A 23074-nucleotide genomic window follows, 5' to 3' on the forward strand; every position below is an offset into this window, starting at 1 on the left:
GTGTTTACTCACTCAAATCAGTCGGAATGTGGAAGCATACATGGATGATATCGTGGTCAAGTCGCGAAAGGGTTCCGACCTGTTGACTGACTTAGCTGAAACATTTGCCAATCTCAGGAGGTATGATATCAAGCTCAATCCTTCAAAGTGCACATTCGGAGTACCTGGCGGGAAGTTACTCGGTTTTCTCGTTTCCGAACGAGGAATCGATGCTAACCCAGAAAAAGTTGGCACCATACTCCGAATGAAACGCCCTGTGCGTGTGCACGATGTCCAGAAGCTTACTGGATGCTTGGCCGCGTTAAGTCGATTCATCTCTCGCCTCGGTGAAAAGGCGTTGCCCCTTTACCGACTGATGAAGAAGGCAGACAAGTTCGAGTGGACTCCAGAAGCTGATGCAGCGTTTGCCGAGTTAAAAACTCTGCTCTCCACCCAGCCGGTGCTTGCTGCTCCAATCAGCAAAGAGCCTCTGTTGCTTTATATTGCAGCCACAGGACAAGTCGTCAGTACAGTACTTACGGTCGAGCGGGAAGAAGAAGGGAAAGCCTTCAAAGTTCAGCGCCCAGTGTATTATCTCTCTGAAGTTTTGACCCCATCGAAGCAAAGATATCCTCATTATCAGAAGCTCGTATATGGGATCTACATGACCATGAAGAAGGTTGCTCATTATTTCTCTGATCATGACATTACAGTCGTCAGCGACGCACCATTGTCAGAGATTCTGCACAACAGAGATGCAACTGGTCGAGTGGCTAAATGGGCGATTGAACTCCTTCCCCTTGATATCAAATTCGAGGCAAAGAAAGCCATTAAGTCCCAGGCTATAGCAGATTTCCTTGCCGAGTGGATTGAGCAACAACAGCCGACTCAAGTCCACTCGGAGCATTGGACCATGTTCTTTGATGGCTCTAAGATGTTAAATGGTTCTGGTGCTGGGGTTGTGTTGATTTCCCCCCGAGGAGACAAGCTCAGATATGTGCTCCAGATCCACTTTGATTCCTCCAATAATGAAGTAGAATATGGAGCACTCTTGTATGGATTACGCATGGCCATTTCACTCGGCGTCCGTCGCCTTATGGTCTACGGCGATTCAGATTTGGTGGTCAATCAAGTAATGAAGGAGTGGGACGTTAGAAGCCCAGCCATGACTGGATACTGCAATGCAGTGAGGAAGCTCGAAAAGAAGTTCGAAGGGTTAGAGCTCCACCACATACCCCGACTGAAAAATCAAGCAGCTGACGACCTGGCGAAGATAGGATCTAAGAGAGAAGCCATCCCTAGTGGTGTGTTTTTGGAACATATCCACACTCCGTCAGTCGTAGAAGATCCTTTTACCGATGAGGCCCCGCAGCCTAAGAGTGTCACGGACCCGACTGAGGTCGAAGTCCCAGCAGTGGTCGACCTGATCATGGAAGTTCTAGTGATCACTCCAGATTGGACAGTACCATATATCGCGTATATCTTGAGGGAAGAGCTCCCGGAGGACGAAGAAGAGGCTCGACAGATCGTCCGCCGATCTAAAGCCTTTACTGTGATAAAGGGACAGTTGTACAGAGAAAGCGCGACTGGAGTTGGTCAGAAATGCATAACGCCAGAAGAAGGGCAAATAATCCTTGATGACATCCACTCGGGGACCTGTGGCCATCATGCGTCCTCTCGGACCATCGTGGCCAAAGCATACCGAGCCGGGTTTTATTGGCCAAGAGCGAATGAAATGGCGAAGGAGATAGTCGACAAGTGCGAGGGGTGTCAATTTTATTCCAATATGTCACACAAGCCCACGTCAGCTTTGACTACTATACCACTCGTCTGGCCCTTTGCAGTGTGGGGTTTGGATATGGTCGGTCCTTTGAGAACAGGCAGAAGCGGTTTTACCCATGTGCTGGTAGCAGTCGACAAGTTCACTAAGTGGATCGAAGCTAAACCCATCAAGAACCTCGATGCCGGTACTGTTGTCAGCTTCATCAGAGAATTGATATTCAGATATGGGGTCCCGCACAGCATCATCACTAACAACGGGTCAAACTTCGACTCCGAAGAGTTCAGAGCCTTCTACACATCCCAAGGCACATGAGTCGACTACGCTTCAGTCGCTCACCCACAGTCGAATGGACAAGCTGAACGAGCCAACGGTATGATCCTCAAAGAGTTGAAACCCCGTTTAATGCGTGATCTTAAGCATGCGGCTGGTGCATGGGTCGACGAACTTCCTTCAGTGCTTTGGGGCTTAAGGACCACGCCCAACAGGTCGACTGGGAGAACTCCATTCTTCTTGGTCTACGGGGCTGAAGCAGTCTTACCGAGTGACCTTCTCCATAATGCTCCTCGAGTCGAGCTCTACACTGAAGCAGAAGCAGAACAAGCACGGAAGGATGCAGTCGACCTGTTAGAGGAAGATAGGGAGATGGCTCTGATCAGATCGACAATTTACCAACAGGACTTGCATCGCTTCCACGCCAGAAATGTGAAGAGTCGAGCCTTCCAGGAAGGAGATTTAGTTCTCCGAGCGGATCAGCAGAAACCACACAAGCTTGCTCCTTCTTGGGAAGGTCCCTTCATCGTCACCAAAGTTCTCCACAGTGGAGCATACCATCTTTACAATGTCGAGCATCAGATCGACGAGCCCCGAGCTTGGAACGCGGAACTTCTCCGTCCCTTTTACACCTAAGTATTCACTCAGACGAGTTGTAATAAAAGTACTTCTGTAGTTTGTCAATCAAAGGCAAGAGATTTATAATCTTCCCTATAATCGTTATTTCTTTTGTCCACTCAAAAACAATCCCCCAGTGGGTGGCTTGACTGCGAATCCGATTCGCCCAAGTCTGTAAAAAAAATCCTAACCGAGTGGCGAGCCAGTCTCCCACACGAAGGCTTAGCTGCGAAATCCGTTTCGCCTAAGATAAATAAAATCCTACCGAGTGGTAAGCCAGCCTTCCACTCGGAGGCTTAGCTGCAGTCCAAGAACTCGCCTAAGTACAAGTACAACATGCGTTCTGCAAGGAGGACGAGGTGCAGGTCGACTGCTACCCTCTCCTTCCGAGCTGCGCCACCAATTCAAAAATCCTACCGAGTGGAGAGCAGACCTCCCACTCGGTGGCTTAGCTGCAGCCCAGTGCTTGCCTAAGTGTCTGAAATCCTACCGAGTGGAGAGCAGACCTCCCACTCGGGGGCTTAGCTGCAGCCCAGTGCTCACCTAAGTTTCTGAAATCCTACCGAGTGGAGAGCAGACCTCCCACTCGGGGGCTTAGCTGCAGCCCAGTGCTCGCCTAAGTGTTTGAAATCCTACCGAGTGGAGAGCAGACCTCCCACTCGTGGGCTTAGCTGCATCCCAGTGCTTGCCTAAGTTTCTGAAATCCTACCGAGTGGAGAGCAGACCTCCCACTCGGGGGCTTAGCTGCAGCCCAGTGTTCGCCTAAGTGTCTGAAATCCTAGCGAGTGGAGAGCAGACCTCCCACTCGGGGGCTTAGCTGCAGCCCAGTGCTCGCCTAAGTGTCTGAAATCCTACCGAGTGGAGAGCAGACCTCCCACTCGGGGGGCTTAGCTGCAGCCCAGTGCTCGCCTAAGAATCTAAAAATCCTACCGAGTGGAGGGCAAACCTCTCGCTCGGGGGCTTAGCTGCAGCCTAGTGCTCGCCTAAGTGTCTGAAATCCTACCGAGTGGAGAGCAGACCTCCCACTCGGGGGGCTTAGCTGCAGCCCAGTGCTCACCTAAGTATCTAAAAATCCTACCGAGTGGAGGGCAAACCTCTCGCTCGGGGACTTAGCTGCAGCCCAGTGCTCGCCTAAGTGAATTGGGGGACAAGTCGATGGCAATAAGCGCTTCGCTCTAAACCTGCAAAAGACGCCTCAAACCAAATGCAAACATATTCAGCGATGAACCCAAGTTCGGATAACACCTAACGGAACCGAAAGTGCTCAGGCGCTAGGCCTGTTAAGGTTTGTTGGTTACAAAACTCACTCGGCATACCGAGGCAAATTTAAAGTATCAAGCTCAGAAGTTTTTTACCCCTCCTGTGGAGGGCTGGAAGGTGCCACAAACTCATCCAGATTAATTCCATCTGCAATCCAAGTGGCAGCGGCAATGAAGGTCTCCATGAAAGATCTGAAATCGTGCTTCTTGGTGTTGGCCACCCTGAGAGCCACCAGCTTGTCCTCTCGTGCATCCTTGCAGTGAACGCGGACCAGAGACAGAGCAACATCCGCGCCGCACCTGGCCGAAGACTTCTTCCACTCCTGCACTCAACTTGGGACCTCGTTCAGTCGAGTCATCAGAGACTCGAGGTCATTCTGGAGTGTCTCTCTTGGCCAGAGTGTTGTGTCGATGCGGGAAGTTGCGACCTTCAACCTTGCGAGATAATCGATGACGGCAGCAACACGAGATTCAAGTCGGAGCACGTTCATGGCGACTTCATCTTTCACAAGAGAGTTGATGGGGTCCAGGTTTACTTCCAGTCGACCAGTCTCCTCTTCAAAGTTCTGAAAAAATTCTGCAAGCACAACCACCGAGTCAAGACAAACAGTCAGAGGTTACAATTAAAATATTTGTTTGATACAAAGGATTACCTTCAAGCATGAGGAACAACTTCTTGGTGAGTCCACCCAGATAAGCCTCTAGATCATTCTTCTTTCTCTTCAACTCGATGGCCTTATCATTCAGGGTGGTCTTGTCGCTTTTCAGTCGACTGACCTCCTGGTTGGCAGCATCAAGAGCAGCTTTCAGATTGGTGTTTTCTTCTTCAAGCTTAGTCATTGAAGCCAGCTTCTCATCCGCAAGCCTGGTCCTCTCTAAAGCAGTTTTTTGCATCTCAGCCAAGTCAAGCTCTTGTTTCTTCAGGGCATCCCTCACTTTGCCTGCAAAGTTACGGTGAGATTAGATTCGGAAACAAGTGAGAGGCAAAGGCAGTCGTCAAAGGCCTCACCAAGCATACCTTTAGCTTCCTCCTTCGCCTTCGTCAAGTTCTCTTGGGCCAGTTTCAGATCGAGCTCGAGCTGAATGTGTTTGTTCTCCAACTCAGTATAACGAGCCGCAAGGTCATAGGATTTCTATGAAGAACCAATCGACAGATGTCAAAAACAATTCACTTCCGAGTGAGTAAGGAAAAATCATAGCGTTTCTAAGACTACGGCCGAATGCAAACATTCGACCATAGTCTCGAGGACTACACCCAGTGGGTGCACTCAGCGTGCCCCCACTAGTTTCATCAGTAAGAGTCGACCAGTCGACCAACAAAAAAAAACGGAGGTGTTCTTCAGACTATAATCGACCGCAAGCAGTCGACCACAGTCTCGGGGACTACACCCAGTGAGTGCACTCAGCGTGCCCCCACCGGTCTATGAATCTATTCGACCTAGTCGAGTAAGGAAAAAACTTAAGACATAAAGACTATAGTCGACTGCCAGCAGTCGACCATAGCCTTGGGGACTACACCCAGTGGGTGCACTCAGCGTGCCCCCACTAGTCGGGAATTTCAATCGACACACCCACTGGGTGCAGGATAAACTCTAAGAATTGCAGAAAGAAGAGTTTACAGATATCATATCCTAACAGAACAGGCAGTGACCGACTGACCTGAACATTACTCTGAAGAGCTGAACTGGCGTCATAGGCTGCCTGGCTAGCTTCTCATATCGCCTTCACTTGCTCCATCATGACCCCCGCTTGGCGTATCGCTTCTCTAGCAGCACTGGCTTGGTCTTCTGGAATGGGGTAGGTGGAGAAAAGTGAGGGTTGAGCAGCACTCGACGACGAAGGGCGAGCACTCGTCAACGGCACCGCGAAGGTTACGGTGGGTCGAGTGGAGTCTCCCTCCACGACCAACGTCTCGGGTGCTGGCACATCTCGAGTCGCCTTGCCAGCAAGCGTTTTCTTGCTCCTCCTTTGCCTCGGTGGTTCTTCGTCGTCGTCGTCAGGAAGGTCAATAACAATGTTAGATGAAGCTGCAGAAAGAATCAAAATTAGAGATAATAAGTCAGTCGACTGAAAACGGCATCACAAGAATCATACCAGGTTGTGAGGTAGCAGCATCCTCCATCTCGTGGTCTTCAACCTTGGTCGAAGTATCAGAAGTAGCAGCGCTGCAGTTCCGGAAATCAGTCGATTGACCCATGAGTCGACCAAGAGCAAGTTTACAAAACGGGGAAAACTCAAGGCTACCCTTACCCTGAGATAGTGGGGATCACCATCTTCATCTTTGGCAAGACCTTCGCAGGTTTTGATGGTGCCACTCGAGACTGCTTCGGAGCTTTCTCAGTCGGCGCCGGAGAAGTAGTCCGAGGGCGCTTGGTCGACTGGGTAGCGGTCGCGACCCCTTTACCACGCTCAGTCGCGGGATCATGAACAAGCTTCGAGCGTCTTTCCGAGAGGGGAGGTGCAACTTCCTCCTCCTCCTTCTCCTCTTCCTCCTCATCAGAGTCGTCAGCCTCATCATCATCGTCAGCATCTGAATCCCACTCCTCCGGGCTCTCGCCCCCACTTCCTTCCTCCTCCTCAGTCGGCGTCTGCGCTCCATTGGGCATCGAGTATAACTCCGTGGTGGCCTAACAAGCAACAAAGCAAAATGAAGATCACTCGATCAATTCACAGCAAAGCAGAATGGATAAAACAAAATTACACTCGGAAATAAGCGGCCATACCTTGTCCGGCGTATAGGTACAGTCGAGTGGCGGGATCCTCCTCGCTCCTGGAGGGTTGTCCTTGTTCCCTGTGATGGCGGTCACCCACCTCTCCAGCGTGGCGTCGTCGACTGCTTCTGGATGGACCCGAGTGGTGTCTTCGGTACCGCAGTACAGCCACATCGGGTGGCCTTGGTACTGGAGCAGTTGGATGCGCCGCCTAAGGAAGACTTCCAGAAGATCCATGCCCGTCACTCCGTCCCGAACGAGTTGGACCATGCGCTCCACCAACATTTTTACCTTGGCTTTCTCCTCAGGAAGCACCTTCAGAGAAGACGGTTTGTCCACTCGGTCCATGGAGAACGGAGGGAGACCAGTCGACTGCCCCGGCGTCGACTCGTCTTGGCAGTAGAACCAAGTCGACTTCCACCCTCTGACCGACTCAGGAAGGGTCATGGCCGGGAAAGTGCTCTTATTCCTCAACTGGATCCCAAGACCCCCACACATCTGAATAACCTTGGTCCTCTCATCATCCGGACTCACCTATTTTACTGTCTGTGAGCGACAGGTGAATATGTGCTTGAAGAGACCCCAGTGCGGTCGACAACCCAGGAAGTTCTCGCACATGGACACAAAGGCAGCAAGATAGGCGATGGAATTGGGATTGAAATGGTGGAGTTGTGCCCCAAAGAAATTCAGAAACCCACGAAAGAACACACTCGGCGGCAGAGAAAAACCACGATCTACGTGAGTGGCTAAGAGAACGCACTCACCCTCCTGCGGCTGCGGTTGACACTCGGACCCCGGGAGCCTCGCTGACCCATGGGGGATCAGTCCCTCATTGGCCAGGTCGTTGAGATCTTTCTCTATGATGGTCGAGCGGATCCAATCCCCTTGGACCCAACCCTTCGGCAGGTGGGACCTCGACGAAGATTCGCCCCGACTGGACGGTCTCCCCTTCGCTTGCCCCATCGCAGTCGCCTTCTTCACGCGCTCTAGGGCCGCCGTCTTCTCCTTCACCATTGTCGTCGGCGAAGCACGCAAGAGGTGGGTAAGCGGAGCCGGGAGCAGGTGCAGTGGGCGGAGGCAGAGAGGGAAGAGAGAAGAATGGGAGGGCACTGTTCAAAAAACCCTCCCCCGGCGCTTTATATAAGGACGTTTCCGAGTGGCTGACGAGTGGGTCCGAGCGATCCTGTCACATCCCGAAACAGTTGCGCACGTGCGATACGTGGCGAAAAAGGCAGCACGGAAATCGAGGCATCCACGCCTTATCCCGTCCGATTGCCGCGGACCGCCCCGCTTCGCGTGCTTCCCAAATTTCGGATCCCGCAAAATCCGCTAGCAGCAGATCAGTCTGTCAGACAATATCTTTCCCGCGATCTGTCGCTCGGGAGTTCTCCAGAGTTCAAAAGTTCACTCGACAGAAGATAAAAAATGGGTCAAGCCGACTGAAGTAAAAGTTGACGCCAACACCGAAAGAAAAATCACCAATCCAAGATACGACACAATCAAAGCGCAAGAAATGAGTCGGAGAAAATCATCAACTCCTTCCTCACTTGAACCTCGATCCATTCGGGGGCTAATGATGAGGATATGTACCTAGGGTAGGGTCATAGACCTATCTAGGATGCCATGCCCAAGGACATCCTTAGACGAAGCTACCTTCCAGTCGACCAAGAGAGACTTCACTCGATCGGCTAGAAGACACTCGACAAACCTGAAGACACTCGACCATCAAGACTCACTCGACCATCAGGAGTTCAGGGTCTACTCTGCATCCAAACGGTCTGTAATTAAGTAGTCTTAATGGTCATGATGACACTTTAAGTAGGGCGTTACCAGTAACTCCCGGCCTTAATGTACTTTAATCCTCTGCTACGTGGGATGGCTGGGGTCCTGACGTCCTTTATATAAGCCACCCCCCTCCACTGGTAGAAGGGTTCGCACCCCTGTAACTCATATACACAGAGATCAGTCGACCGCCTCCGGGCTCCGAGACGTAGGGCTGTTACTTCCTCCAAGAAGGGCCTGAACTCGCTAAACACCCGTGTGTACAACTACTCCATAGCTAGGACCTTGCCTTTCCATACTTACCCCCCATTCTACTGTCAGACTTAGAACCACGACAACGAGACTTTAAGTAAGACAGGTATTTAGCTCGTTATAGAGACCACCTGGGCATTCCGACGTGGCTTGTTGTCTCCCTGGCTGTTGCATCATGTGTTCGGCGATTGTACTGTCGGACAGGCCTTCCGAATAGTGGAGTCTTGAAAGTAAGAAAAGAGAAATTACAAAATCGGGAGCCCCTAGTGCGGTTGAGCCACATTCTGGGCATGCCGTGGTTGTGCCCCTCCCCTTATGCCCATGGTATTTCCAGAGCGTAATTATGTACGCGTGGTACTGGTTTCGCGAGTTTGCGAGGGCTGGGGTTGGGGCCGCACTGATATGCTAGCTCGGAACATGCCAGACGGTCTTGTTGTAGGTTACTCCAGGCGCGCTTGACGGTGTCCGGACGCTTAATAGCCGGACTGGAGAATTGCCTTGAGAGGCTACTTTGTACTTCCGCCGCCAGGGCCGCCGTGTGCTCCTCTGTTTGGAGAGAGCGTTCGGTGTTTCCATTGACTGTAATGACTCCACGAGGGCCTGGTGTCTTGAGCTTGAGATATGCATAGTGCGGCACCGCATTGAACTTTGCAAATGCGGTTCGTCCGAGCAGGGCGTGATAGCCACTGCGGAACGGGACTATGTCGAAGATTAACTCCTCGCTTCTTGAAATTATCCGGGGATCCGAAGACCACTTCGAGTGTAACTGAGCTTGTACAACTGGCCTCTACACCTGGTATGACGCCTTTAAAGGTTGTCTTTGTGGGTTTAATCCTTGAGGGATCTATGCCCATTTTCCGCATTTATCCTGATAAAGTAGGTTCAGGCTGCTGCCACTGTCCACGAGGACTCTAGTGAGGTGAAATCCGTCAATGATTGGGTCTAGGACCAATGCGGTGAATCCGTCGTGACTAATGCTAGTGGGGTGGTCCCTTCGATCAAAAGTGATCGGGCAGGAGGACCATGGGTTGAACTTTAGGGCGGCTGGCTCCAACGCATATACGTCCCTGAGCGCACGCTTCCGATCCCTTTTGGGGATGTGGGTTGCGTATATCATGTTCACCGTCCGCACTTGTGGGGGAAAGCCCTTCTGTCCTCTATTGTTCGGCGGCCGGGGCTCCTCCTCGTCATCGCTATGCAGCCCCTTATCTCTGTTTCCGGTACTTAACTTGCCTGCCTGCTTGAACACCCAACAATCCCTGTTGGTGTGATTGGCTGGTTGTTTGGGGGTGCCGTGTATCTGGCACGAGTCATCGAGTATCCGTTCTAAACTGGACGGGCCTGGAGTATTTCTTTTGAATGGCTTTTTCCGATGAACGGGTTTAGAGCCTCTGAATCCGGCATTAACTATCATATCCTCAGTATTGTTGCCGTTAATGCGGCGCTTGTGCTTGTTGCAACGCGACCTGCCATTGTTGTCCTTGGTATCCGAATTACCAGGGCTCTTGGTCACGTTATTGCTACGAGCTAGCCAGCTGTCTTCTCCCGCGCAAAAGCGGGTCATGAGTGTCGTGAGGGCTGCCATGGATTTTGGCTTTTCCTGTCCTAGGTGCCGGGCAAGCCATTCGTCTCGGATGTTATGCTTGAAGGCTGCGAGGGCCTCTGCGTCTGGACAGTCGACTATTTGGCTTTTCTTGGTTAGGAACCGTGTCCAGAATTGTCTGGCCGATTCCTCTGGCTGCTGAATTATGTGGCTTAGGTCATCGGCGTCTGGTGGTCGCACATAGGTGCCCTGGAAATTGTCAAGGAATGTGGATTTCAGGTCCTCCCAGCAACCAATTGACTCTGCTAGCAAGTTGTTAAGCCAATGCCGAGCTGGTCCTTTAAGCTTGAGTGGGAGGTATTTGATAGCATGTAGATCATCACCGTGGGCTATGTGGATATGCAGGAGATAATCCTCGATCCATACCGCAGGATCTATTGTGCCATCGTATGATTCGATGTTTACGGGTTTAAAACCCTCGGGGATTTGATGATCCATTACTTCGTCTGTGAAGCATAGTGGGTGTGCGTTGCCTCTCTACTGGGCTATATCATGACGTAGCTCGGATGAGCTTTGTCTGTTGTGTTTGGCCTGGCCGTATTTGCCATATCTAGCGTGATGGTTATCATCACGTGTCGTGGGGCGCCCACGCGATCCGTAGATCGATCTTGTTTGCCTTGCCTTGTCCTCCAATATGTCTTGCAGGTCCGGCGCGTTTCCCCGTGCCTTGATACTTTTTGAGCGGTGCCGGGGGGCGGCTTGAGTTGATGGCCGAGAGGCCTCTCTGTCGCGGCCACGAGGTGGCCGGTCGGCCGCGTCATACGCTGGTGATGTAGGTTTAGTTGCTTCCTCCTCTAGTCGGGGTAGCAGCCTGCGCTTTGGGTAGCTCTTGGAGGGGCATTCGAGTTCATACTTTTCGGCTGCAAGGACTTCAGTCCATCGGTCGGCTAGCAAGTCTTAGTCAGCTCTAAGATGCTGCTGTTTTTTCTTGAGGCTGCTTGTCGTGGCCATAAGCCTGTGTTTGAAACGCTCTTGTTCAACGGGATCCTCAGGTACGACAAATTCATCGTCGTCGAGGCTTGCTTCGTCTTCGGAGGGAGGCATGTAATTGTCGTCCTCGACCTCTCTGTCTGCCGCACTCTCATGGGGGCTGGCTTCTCCATCCTCCTGTGCTGAATCCTGCTGGAGGGGGTTGTCTTCGGCACTGTCTGGGTGTTATTGTCTCCGGTGCTGGAATCGCCATTTTTGCTATGGCGGGATTTAGAGCGGCGCCGCTGACGCCGGCGCTTAGGCTGTTTCTTAGAGGGGTCATCCTCCGTTGTTCCATCGCCATCCCCTTCTTTTGGGGTGTCCACCATGTATATGTCATATGACGAGGTGGCTTTCCAGTGCCCTATAGGTGCTGGTTCTTGGTCGTCTCCTTCATCAGCGTCCATACCGTCGATGTCTTCGAAGTCGAAGTCGAGCATGTCGGTTAAATCATCGACAGTGGCTATGAAGTGGGTGGTGGGTGGGCTTCGAATTTCTTCGTCGTCCACATCCCAACCTTGCTGACCATAGTTCGGCCAGGGCTCTCCTGATAAAGAGAGAGACTTTAGTGAATTCAGGATGTCGCCAAAGGGCGAGTGCTGAAATATGTCCACGGCGGTGAACTCCATGATCGGAGCCCAATTGGGTTCGATTGGAAGGGGTGTGGAAGATTCAGAGTCCGGAAAGGGGTCCAGCACCTTGGAGTCACGAGCTTCGCGAAGGGAAAGACTGGTGTTTGGCTTGATCGCCGTAGAGATTGCAGCCCCCGAGGTGGTGTCCAACCATCCGTCCTCGATTGGCGCAGTCAGCTCCGAGCTAAGGGTCGGAGCGGACACCTGAGCGGCCTTCTGGACACTGTCCGGTGGCAGAGCTAGATCATGCCCCTCATGATAGTGCGGCGCGCTCAGCCGCGGCTCGAATCCGTCGAAGATCAAGTCTCCGCGGATGTCGGCCGTGTAGTTCAAACTTCCGAATTTGACCTGATGGCCAGGGGTGTAGCTTTCAATCTGCTCCAAATGGCCAAGTGAATTGGCCCGCAGTGCAAAGCCGCCAAATACGAAGATCTGCCCGGGGAGAAAAGTCTCACCCTGGACCGCGTCGTTGTTGATGATCGAAGAAGCCATCGGGCCTAAAGGTGATGACATAGAGGAACTCTCAATGAAAGCACCAATGTCGTTGTCAAAACCAGCGGATCTCGGGTAGGGGGTCCCGAACTGTGCGTCTAGGTGGATGGTAATAGGAGACAAGGGACACGATGTTTTTACCCAGGTTCGGGCCCTCTCGATGGAGGTAAAACCCTACTCCTGCTTGATTAATATTGATGATATGGGTAGTACAAGAGTAGATCTACCACGAGATCAGAGAGGCTAAACCCTAGAAGCTAGCCTATGGTATGATTGTTGTTCGTCCTACAGACTAAAACCCTCCGGTTTATATAGACACTGGAGAGGGCTAGGATTGCACAGAGTCGGTTACAATGGGAGGAGATCTACATATCCGTATCGCCCAGCTTGCCTTCCACGCCAAGGAAAGTCCTATCCGGACACGGGATGAAGTCTTCAATCTTGTATCTTCATAGTCCGGGAGTCCGGCCAAAGGCCATAGTCCGGCCATCCGGACACCCCCTAATCCAGGACTCCCTCGGAGCTTATGAGATTTTCTGTTGAGTTTTGTGTTGTCAAGTTTTCAAGTTTTGGGTAAGGATTTAATGGACTATGGAATAAGGAGTGGCAAGAGCCTAAGCTTGGGGATGCCCAAGGCACCCCAAGGTAATATTAAAGTACAACCAAGAGCCTAAGCTTGGGGATGTCCCGGAAGGCATCCCCTCTTTCGTCTTCTCTATCGGTAACTTTACTTGAGGCTATATTTTTATTCACCACATGATATGTGTTTTTCTTGGAGCATCCTGTATGACTTGAGTCTTTTCTTTTTACTTTGCCACAATAATCCTTGTTGTACACACCTTTTGAGACGGACACGCATGAATCATGATTTATTAGAATACTCTATGTGCTTCACTTATATCTTTTGAGCTAGGCAATATTGCTCTACTCCTTCACTTATATCTTTTTAGAGCACGGTGGTGGTTTTATTTTATAGAAATTGTTGAACTCTCATGCTTCATTTATATTATTTTCAGAGTCTTTTTAAACAGCATGGTAATTTGCTTTGGTTATAAATTTAGTCCTAATATGATAAGCATCCAAGAGGGATATAATAAAAACTTTCATATAAAGTGCATTGCATACTACGAAAAGTTTTAATCCTTACGATTCTTTTGAGATATAAAGATGGTGATATTAGAGTCATGCTAGTGAGTAATTGTGAAGTGGATAAATACTTGTGTTGAGGTTTGTGATTCCCGTAGCATGCACGTATGGTGAACCGTTATGTAACGAAGTTGGAGCATGAGGTATTTATTGATTGCTTCCTTATGAGTGGTGGTCGGGGACGAGCGGTGGTATTTTCCTACCAATATATCCCCCTAGGAGCATGCACGTAGTACTTTGTTTTGATGACTAATAGATTTTTGCAATAAGTATGTGAGTTCTTTATGACTAATGTTGAGTCCATGGATTATACGCACTCTCACCCTTCCACCATTGCTAGCCTATATATTACGGTGCAACTTTCATCGGTACCATACACCCACCATATACCTTCCGCAAAACAGCCACCATACCTACCTATTATGGCATTTCCATAGCCATTTCGAGATATATTGCCATGCAACTTTCCACCGTTCCGTTTATTATGACACGCGTCATCATTCTCATATTGCTTTGCATGATCATGTAGTTGACATCGTATTTGTGGCAAAGCCACCTTTCATAATTCTCTCATACATGTCACTCTTGAGTCATTGCACATCCCGGTACATCACCGGAGGCATTCAAATAGAGTCATATTTTGTTCTAAGTATCGAGTTGTAATTCTTGAGTTGTAAGTAAATAGAAGTGTGGTGATCATCATTACAAGAGCATTATCCCATGTGAGAAAAAAAAGAGTGGCCAAAGAAGCCAAACAAAAAATGAGAGAAAAGGAAAGAAGGGGCAATGTTACTATCCTTTTTCCACACTTGTGCTTCAAAGTAGCACCATGATCTTCATGATAGAGAGTCTCCTATTTTGTCACTTCCATATACTAGTGGGAATTTTTCATTATAGAACTTGGCTTGTATATTCCAATGATGGGCTTCATCAAATTGCCCTAGGTCTTCATGAGCAAGCAAGTTGGATGCACACCCACTTAGTTTTCTTTTTGAGCTTTCATAAACTTATAGCTCTAGTGCATCCGTTGCATGGCAATCCATACTCGCTCGCATTGATATCTATTGATGGCTACCTCCATGGCCTGTTGATACGCCTAGTTAATGTGAGACTATCTCCCTCCTTTTGTCTTCTCCACAACCACCATATTCTATTCCACCTATAGTGTTATCTCCATGACTCACGCTCATGTATTGCGTGAAAGTTGAAAAGGTTTGAGAACTCCAAAAGTATGAAACGATTTCTTGGCTTGTCATCGGGGTTGTGCATGATTTGAATATTTTGTGTGATGAAGATGGAGCATAGCCAGACTATATGATTTTGTAGGGATGACTTTCTTTGGCCATGTTATTTTGAGAAGACATAATTGCTTTATTAGTATGCTTTAAGTATTATTGTTTTTATGTCAATATTAAACTTTTGTTTTGAATCTTACGGATCTGAACATTCATGGCACAACAAAGAAACTTACATGGATAAATATGTTAGGTAGCATTCCACATCAAAAATTCTGTTTTCATCATTTACCTACTCGAGGACGACCAAGAATTAAGCTTGGGGATGATTGATACGTCTCCAATGTATCTATAATTTTTTATTGTTCCATGCAATTATATTATCTGTTTTGGATGTTTTATATGCATTAATATGCTATTTTTTTTGGGACTAACCTATTAACCTAGAGCCTAGAGCCAGTTTCTCTTTTTTCCTTGTTTTTGAGCTTCGCAGAGAAGGAATATCAAACGGAGTCCAAACGGAATAAAACCTTCACGATGATTTTTTGGACCATAAGGCACCCATGAGACTTGGAGATCAAGTCGGAAGAGCCATGAGGCGGCCACAAGGGGGAGGGCGTTCCCAAGGGGTAGGGCGCACCCCCTACCTTGTGGGCCCCCCGTGACTCCCCTGGCCTAATTCTTCATCCTATATATTCACATATATTCCCAAACTACCAGAAGTATCCACGAAAACACTTTTCCACCGCTGCAGCCTTCTATTCCCATGAGATCCCATCTAGGGGCCTTTTCCAGCATCCTGCCGGAGGGGGATTCGATCACGGAGGGCTTCTACATCAACTCTATTGCCCTTCCGATGAAGCATGAGTAGTTTACCTCAGACCTACGGGTCCATAGCTAGTACTCCCTCCGTCCAGAAATACTTGTCGGATAAATGGATACAAATGGATGTATCTAGAACTAAAATACATCTAGATTCGTCCATTCCTCAGACAAGTATTTCCGGATGAAGGGAGTAGCTAGATGGCTTCTTTTCTCTATTTGATTCTCGATACCATGTTCTCCTCGATGTTCTTGGAGATCTATCCGATGTAATCTTCTTTTGTGGTGTGTTTGTCGAGATCCAATGAATTGTGGATTTATGTTTAGCTTATCTATGAATATTATTTGAATCTTCTCTGAATTCTTATATGCATGATTTGATATCTTTGTAATTCTCTTCAAACTATCGGTTTAGTTTGGCCAACTAGATTGGTTTTTCTTGCAATGGGAGAAGTTCTTAGCTTTGGGTTCAATCTTGCGGTGTCCTTTCCCAGTGACAGTAGGGGCAGCAAGGCACGTATTGTATTGTTGCCATCAAGGATAAAAAGATGGTATTTACATCATATTGCTTGAGTTTATTCATCTACATTATGTCATCTTACTTAATGCGTTACTCTGTTGTTCATGAACTTGATACTCTAGATGCAGGCAGGAGTCGGTCGGTGTGTGGAGTAATAGTAGTAGATGCAGGCAGGAGCCGGTCTACTTGACACAGACGTGATGCCAATATTTCATAATCATTGCCTTAGATATCGTCATAACTTTGCGCTTTTCTATCAATTGCTCGACAGTAGTTTGTTCACCCACCGTATTATTTGCTATCTTGAGAGAAGCCTCTAGTGAAACCTATGGCCCCCGGGTCTATTTTCCATCATATAAGTTTCTGATCTAATATTTTCCATCATATAAGTTTCCGATCTACTATTTGCAATCTTTTACTTTCCAATCTATAAACTGAAAAACCCAAAAATATTTTACCTTTTGTTTATCTATCTCTAATATACCTCACTTTTGCAAGTGACCGTGAAGGAATTAACAACCCCTTTATCGCGTTGGGTGCAAGTTGTTTGATTGTTTGTGCAGGTATTGGTGATTTGTGTGTTGTCTCCTACTGGATTGATACCTTGGTTCTCTAATTGAGGGAAATACTTATCTCTACTTTGCTGCATCACCCTTTCCTCTTCAAGGGGAAAACCAAGGCAAGCTCAAGAAGTAGCACCCATATGTTTACCCTTGATGGCAACAATACAATATGTGTCTCGCTACCCCTACTTTGTCACTGGGTGAGATCACCGCAAGATTGAACCCAAAACTAAGCACCTCTCTCATTGCAAGAAGAACCAATCTAGTTGGCCAAACCAAACCGATAATTCGAAGAGAAATACAAAGATATCAAATCATGCATATAAGAATCCAGAGAGGATTCAAATAATACTCATAGATAAACTGGTCATAAATCCACAATTCATCGGATCTCGACAAACACACCGCAAAAGAAGATTACATCGGATAGATCTCCAAGAACATCGAGGATAACATGGTATTGAGGATCAAAGAGAGAGAGGAAGCCATCTAGCTACTAGCTATGGACCCATAGGTCTGTGGTAAACTACTCACGCTGCATCGGAAGGGCAATAGAGTTGTTGTAGAAGCCCTCCGTGATCGAATCCCCCTCCGGCATGATGTCAGAAAAGGCCCCAAGATGGGATCTCACGGGAACAGAAGGTTACAACGGCGAAAACGAATGTTGGTGGACGCTCCTGGTAGTTAGGGAATATTTCTGAATTTATAGGCCAAGAATTAGGGTTGGAGGAGTTCTGAGGGGGCCACAAGCCAGGGGGCCCATAGGGCGCGCCCAGAGGGCTTCTGGAGTCCTCAGGACTCTTCTGCCTTCCTCCCCAAGTCCTATGTGTGTCTTCTGGTCCAAGAAAAATCATCGTAAGGTTTTATTCTATTTGGACTCCGTTTGATATTCCTTTTCTATAAAACTCAAAAACAAGGAAAAAATAGAAACTGACACTTTGGCTCTGGGTTAATAAGTTAGTCCCAAAAATAATATAAATTAACATATTATTGCATATGAAACATCCAAAACAAATAATATAATAGCATGGAACAATAAAAAATTATAGATACGTTGGAGACATATGAAGCATCCCCAAGCTTAATTCCTGCTCGTCCTTGAGTAGGTAAATGATAAAAATAGAATTTTTGATGTGGAATGCTACCTAACATATTTATCCATGTAATCTTCTTTATTGTGGCATGAATATTCAGATCCATAAGATTCAAAACAAAATTTTAATATTGACATAAAAACAATAATACTTCAAGCATAATAATAAAGCAACCATGTCTTCTCAAAATAACATGGCCAAAGAAAGTTATCCCTACAAAATCATATAGTCTGTCTATGCTCCATCTTCATCACACAAAGTATTTCACCAGGCACAACCCCGATGATAAGCCAAGGAATTGTTTCATACTTTTAGTGTTCTCAAACTTTTTCAACTTTCACGCGATACATGAGCATGAGCCATGGATATATCACTATAGTTGGAATAGAATATGATGGTTGTGGAGAAGACAAAAAGAAGGAGAAAATCTCACATCAACTAGGCAAGTCAACGGGATATGGATATGCCCATCAATTGATATCGACGCAAGTGAGTAGGGATTGTCATGCAACAGATGCACTAGAGCTATAAGTGTGTGAAATCTCAAAAAGAAACTAAGTGGGTGTGCATCCAACTTGCTTGCTCACGAAGACCTAGGGAAATTTGAGGAAGCCCATCATTGGAATATACAAGCCAAGTTATATAATGAAAAATTCCCACTAGTATATGAAAGTGACAAAATAGGGGGCTCTCTATCATGAAGAAGATGGTGCTACTTTGAAGCACAAGTGTGGAAAAAGGATAGTAACATTGTCCCTTCTCTCTTTTCTCTCATTTTTTTCTCCTTTTTTGTTTGGGCTTCTTTGGCCTTTTTTTATTTGGGCTTCTTTAGCCTCTTTTATGTTTATAAAGTCCGGAGACTCATCCCAACTTGTGAGGGAATCATAACTTCCTTCATCCTTTCCTCACATGGGACAATGCTCTAACAATGACGATCATCACACTTTCATTTACTTACAACTCAATACTAGAACAAAAATATGACTCTATATGAATGCCACCGACAGTGTACTAGGAGGTGTGGTAATCAAGAGTGACATGTATAAAAAATTATGAACGATAGCCTTGCCACAAATAATACGCCAACTACATGATCATGCAAAGCAATATGACAATGATGGTATGTGTCATAATAAACGGAATGGTGGAAGTTGCATGGTAATATATCTCGGAATGGCTATGGAAATGCCATAATAGGTAGGTATGGTGGTTGTTTTGAGGAAGGGTAAATGGTGGGTTTAATGCACCGGCGAAAGTTGCATGGTACTGGAGAGGCTAGCAATTATGAAAGGGTGAGAGTGCGTATAATCCATGGATTCAATATTAGTCATAAAGAACTCACATACCTATTGCAAAAAAATATTAGTCATCAAAACAAAGTACTACATGCATGCTCCTAGGGGGATCGATTGGCAGGAAAAGACCACCTCTCGTCCCCGACCGCCACTCATAAGGAAGACAATCAAAGAATAAATCATGCTCCGACTTCATCACATAACATTTCACATACGTGCATGCTACGGGAATCACAAACTTCAACACAAGTATTTCTACCAATCCACAATTACTCACTAGCATGACTCTAATATCACCATCTTTATATCTCAAAACAAATGCAAGGAATCATACTTCTCATAGTATTCAATGCTCTTTATATGAAAGTTTTTATTATATCCCTCTTGGATGCCCATCATATTAGGACTGAATTCATAACCTAAGCAAATTACCATGTTGTTTAAAGACTCAAAATAATATAGGTGAAGCATGAGAGTTCATCAATTTCTAAAAAATAAAACCACCATCGTGCTCTAAAATGATATAAGTGAAGCACTAGAGCAAACTGCCTACACTACTGGAATCTGGCACTTTGCCATCTGCCATGGCAGATGGCAAAGGCATGGTCAGCGGATGGCAAAGGCTTTGCCATCTGCCAGCAGACGGCAAACAGTTTCCATTGCCATCAGCTGGCAGATGGAAAAGCCTCTTAACGGGGTTAGCCCTATTAGAAAGCTAACGGCATACTTTGCCGTCTGCCAGCAGATGGCAAAGGCTGCAGGCTCTTTGCCGTCTACCAGCAGATGGCAAAGGCTGCAGGCTCTTTGCCGTCTGCCAGCAGATGGCAAAGGCTGCAGGCTCTTTGCCGTCTGCCAGCAGATGGCAAAGGCTGCATGCTTTGTCATCTGCCAGCAGATGTCAAAGGGCCCAAATAGGCCAGCCCAATTTTACATGTAGATGACACGTGGCCTCTTTGCCATCTGCCAGCTGATGGCAAAGCTCTTTGCCATCTGCCAGCAGATGGCAAAGTGCCTATATTGCCCCATTTATTTATTTTTTCTTATATCAATTCATTTTCACAGAAAATCAAACACAAATATATTTATATGACCAATATAGCATATTCAACACATATTACCAATAGTCATGAACACATATATATCGAACACATATCCAACACATGTTACCAATAGTAGCAAGTTTCATCCATACATATACATAGTTTCATCAATATTACACAGTTTCATCATAGGTAGCAAGTTTCACAAAGTCAAAACAAAAACTAAAGACAAGCACTCCATCAACCCAAGCTTCCGTGATCTGAAGCAAATCTACAAAATGGGAAAGAAGAAAGTTAGAAGAAGACTAGAAGAAGAAGATTATTATGATGCAACTAAAATGTGAAGATTATTATGATGCAACCTATATCTGTAAAATAGGTCATTTTGGAGCTAAGTATGGTTATTATGTCATTTTTGAGCTAACTAAGCATACTAAGTCATTTTGGTGTAAAAAATGCTAAGTAAGGTCATTTTGGAACTAATAAGTTTATTATGTCATTTTGGAGCTAGCTAAGCATATGAAGTCATTTCGGAGCTAAAATATGTCATTTCGTAAGTCATTTTAGAGCTAGCTAAGCATATTAAGTCATTTAGAGGAAAAAATGCTAAGTATAGGTCATTTTAGAGCTATCATAGGTTAAATAGGTCATTTTTGAGCTAGCTAAGCATATTAAGTCATTTTGGAGGAAAAAATGCTAAGTATAGGTCATTTTAAAGCTATCCTAGGTTAAATAGGTCATTTTGGAGCTAATTAAGAAAAGCACTAGGCAAAACTTACCGTCAACCCGTAGGTGAAGGATCAAGGTTCTTGCTCGCGGTAGTGGCACACGAAGGAGGATCGGGGTTCTTGCTCGCGCCAATGGCAGACGTCGATGGTTGTTGGGAGTTATGTTGCACCAAATTAAAGATCATTTGCAATGTCTCGTTAGCATGAACGCACGGGGAGGTCGTCGAACACCAGACCCTCATAGCGACGAAACAACTGCACATTTAAATCCACCTGATCAACACAAATATATTATGATGTTTTTCATAACAAAGTCGGAAAATATATGACCTAACTCATAGTTCATAAATATATGACCCCGTCGGCATCTTCATATATAATTGAACTTATAACACACATGTATACATGTTGTAATTAGAAGAAGAAAAATACAGTGGTAACTCATCTCAGTTAGTAATTGTAGACCATTTAGTGAAATAGCTTCTCAGATGTTAAATGCTCCACTACCCTTGCATTCTAGCCGACAATTAATTCTGATTTAACATTGTATGTAACCGTAACTGTGGATGTCCACATTCTAAATTTCAGAAGAATTTTTTTAATGTAGATGTCTGCAACATTAAAATTTATATCTAATATTTTTGTGTGTATGTTAACAAAAATATGAAGGAGTGCATGTTTCATTTATTATTTCAAAATTACGACCCGCACATTAGTCTCATTCGTGTAATGGGAAAAACAAAGTATTCCATATTCAAATGCTAGTATAAATTTTTGCATTAAAGGAAACAAACTCAGGAATTTCTAAAATTTAAAGAGGGATTTGATTGATATTATTTAGTTAAAATTTTATGGTAAAAGAAGTCTGGGAGCAAAATGTTTGCACCTGATGTGGTCTTATTAGTATATTTTTAGGCAAGATAATGAAGACAAAATAACAAATCTATAGGTAGATATGTTTGATTTTTCTTATCACAAATCTGTCCTACATACGGTTCCTCTGCCTTAATAACACCATTTCATATTTTTGCATACACCTAATTAAATTGTAAATATGGAAAAACTGTTGCTCAAGCCTAACTTAATTATATGCAGTACAAATTATAGGACAGAACTACTGGCATTTAGAAAATATGAATAACGTCAATACCAAATCACAGCCTGTTCAAATGAATCCCTGGCCCAATATGCTCTTTAAGGTACAGGGGGAGAGAAAATTTCCATATACATTTAGACATAGCAGAACATGAGCTGAAAGAGTAGCTATGAGCTCAGTTATAAAACTGGAAGTTGCTAGTGTATGTATATTTACATACTTATATTTTTCTCATCTCTTCATTGGGAGATAACATGTATAATTTAGCATGTATATCTGCGGACATAGCAATTCGTCAGTTACAGGATGTTGATCGGAATACAATTGGAAACTTTGATCGCAAGACATACTATACTTCTAGCCAATTATTTGTATCTTCAAATCCTCTAGTCAAGAAATAAACCAAATCATCAATAAATATTATAAGGGAAAGAAACTATGAAATAAAAGGATCTGCAAGATAATGTCTTTTCAACAAAATAGCAGTGCAACACACCATTTGTACAGAAAAACTGTACGTAGCTATCATGCAAGCATATGATACTTGATCCTTAATTTCATCATAATCCAGTGGAAGAGAGGAAATCATACATCTATGTAGGACGTATATCACTGTCACCCATCTGCCCATGGCATCCAGACACGCTGTTGCCAGCCGTTGCACCACCATCCTGACACATGGGCACCTCACGCCACTACATGAGGATGATTGGTGGTGGAGTCCGTAGCAGGCTGCATGTCGATGTCCTCGCCGGACAAAAAACAGTGCTATTGTTGGTACCTAATGTTCTCTAACTGTCTTCCAAATAGAACTACAAAGGTATGACCAGATTGCCTATAAACAGTGGGATAAATAAATGGAATATGTTTTAGTTTGATTTTTGAAAGACATGGTTGAACTCTAAGAAACCAAATTCATAAATGAGGTTAGAGAGGTCGGCCAGGTTACATAGCTATTCTCTCTAGCAAACAACATAATCAAAGTAGCAAGTCTCGGTGCACGGATAAGTTCCGAAATAATGACAACTTATTTCCATTGTCTAGAACTAAGCATCATTTTCCAAGCTTGAACATTATTAAAGCAATATAAATTTAATCACAGTGCAACTCTATATATGTATAAGAGGCGACGTCAAAATCCCAGGCACTAATTAGAAATTATGTGAAGCTCCAGATGCCCCAAAG

This window comes from Triticum aestivum, chromosome 3B (genome assembly GCF_018294505.1).
Source record: "Triticum aestivum cultivar Chinese Spring chromosome 3B, IWGSC CS RefSeq v2.1, whole genome shotgun sequence".
NCBI classification, from domain to species: Eukaryota; Viridiplantae; Streptophyta; class Magnoliopsida; order Poales; family Poaceae; genus Triticum; species Triticum aestivum.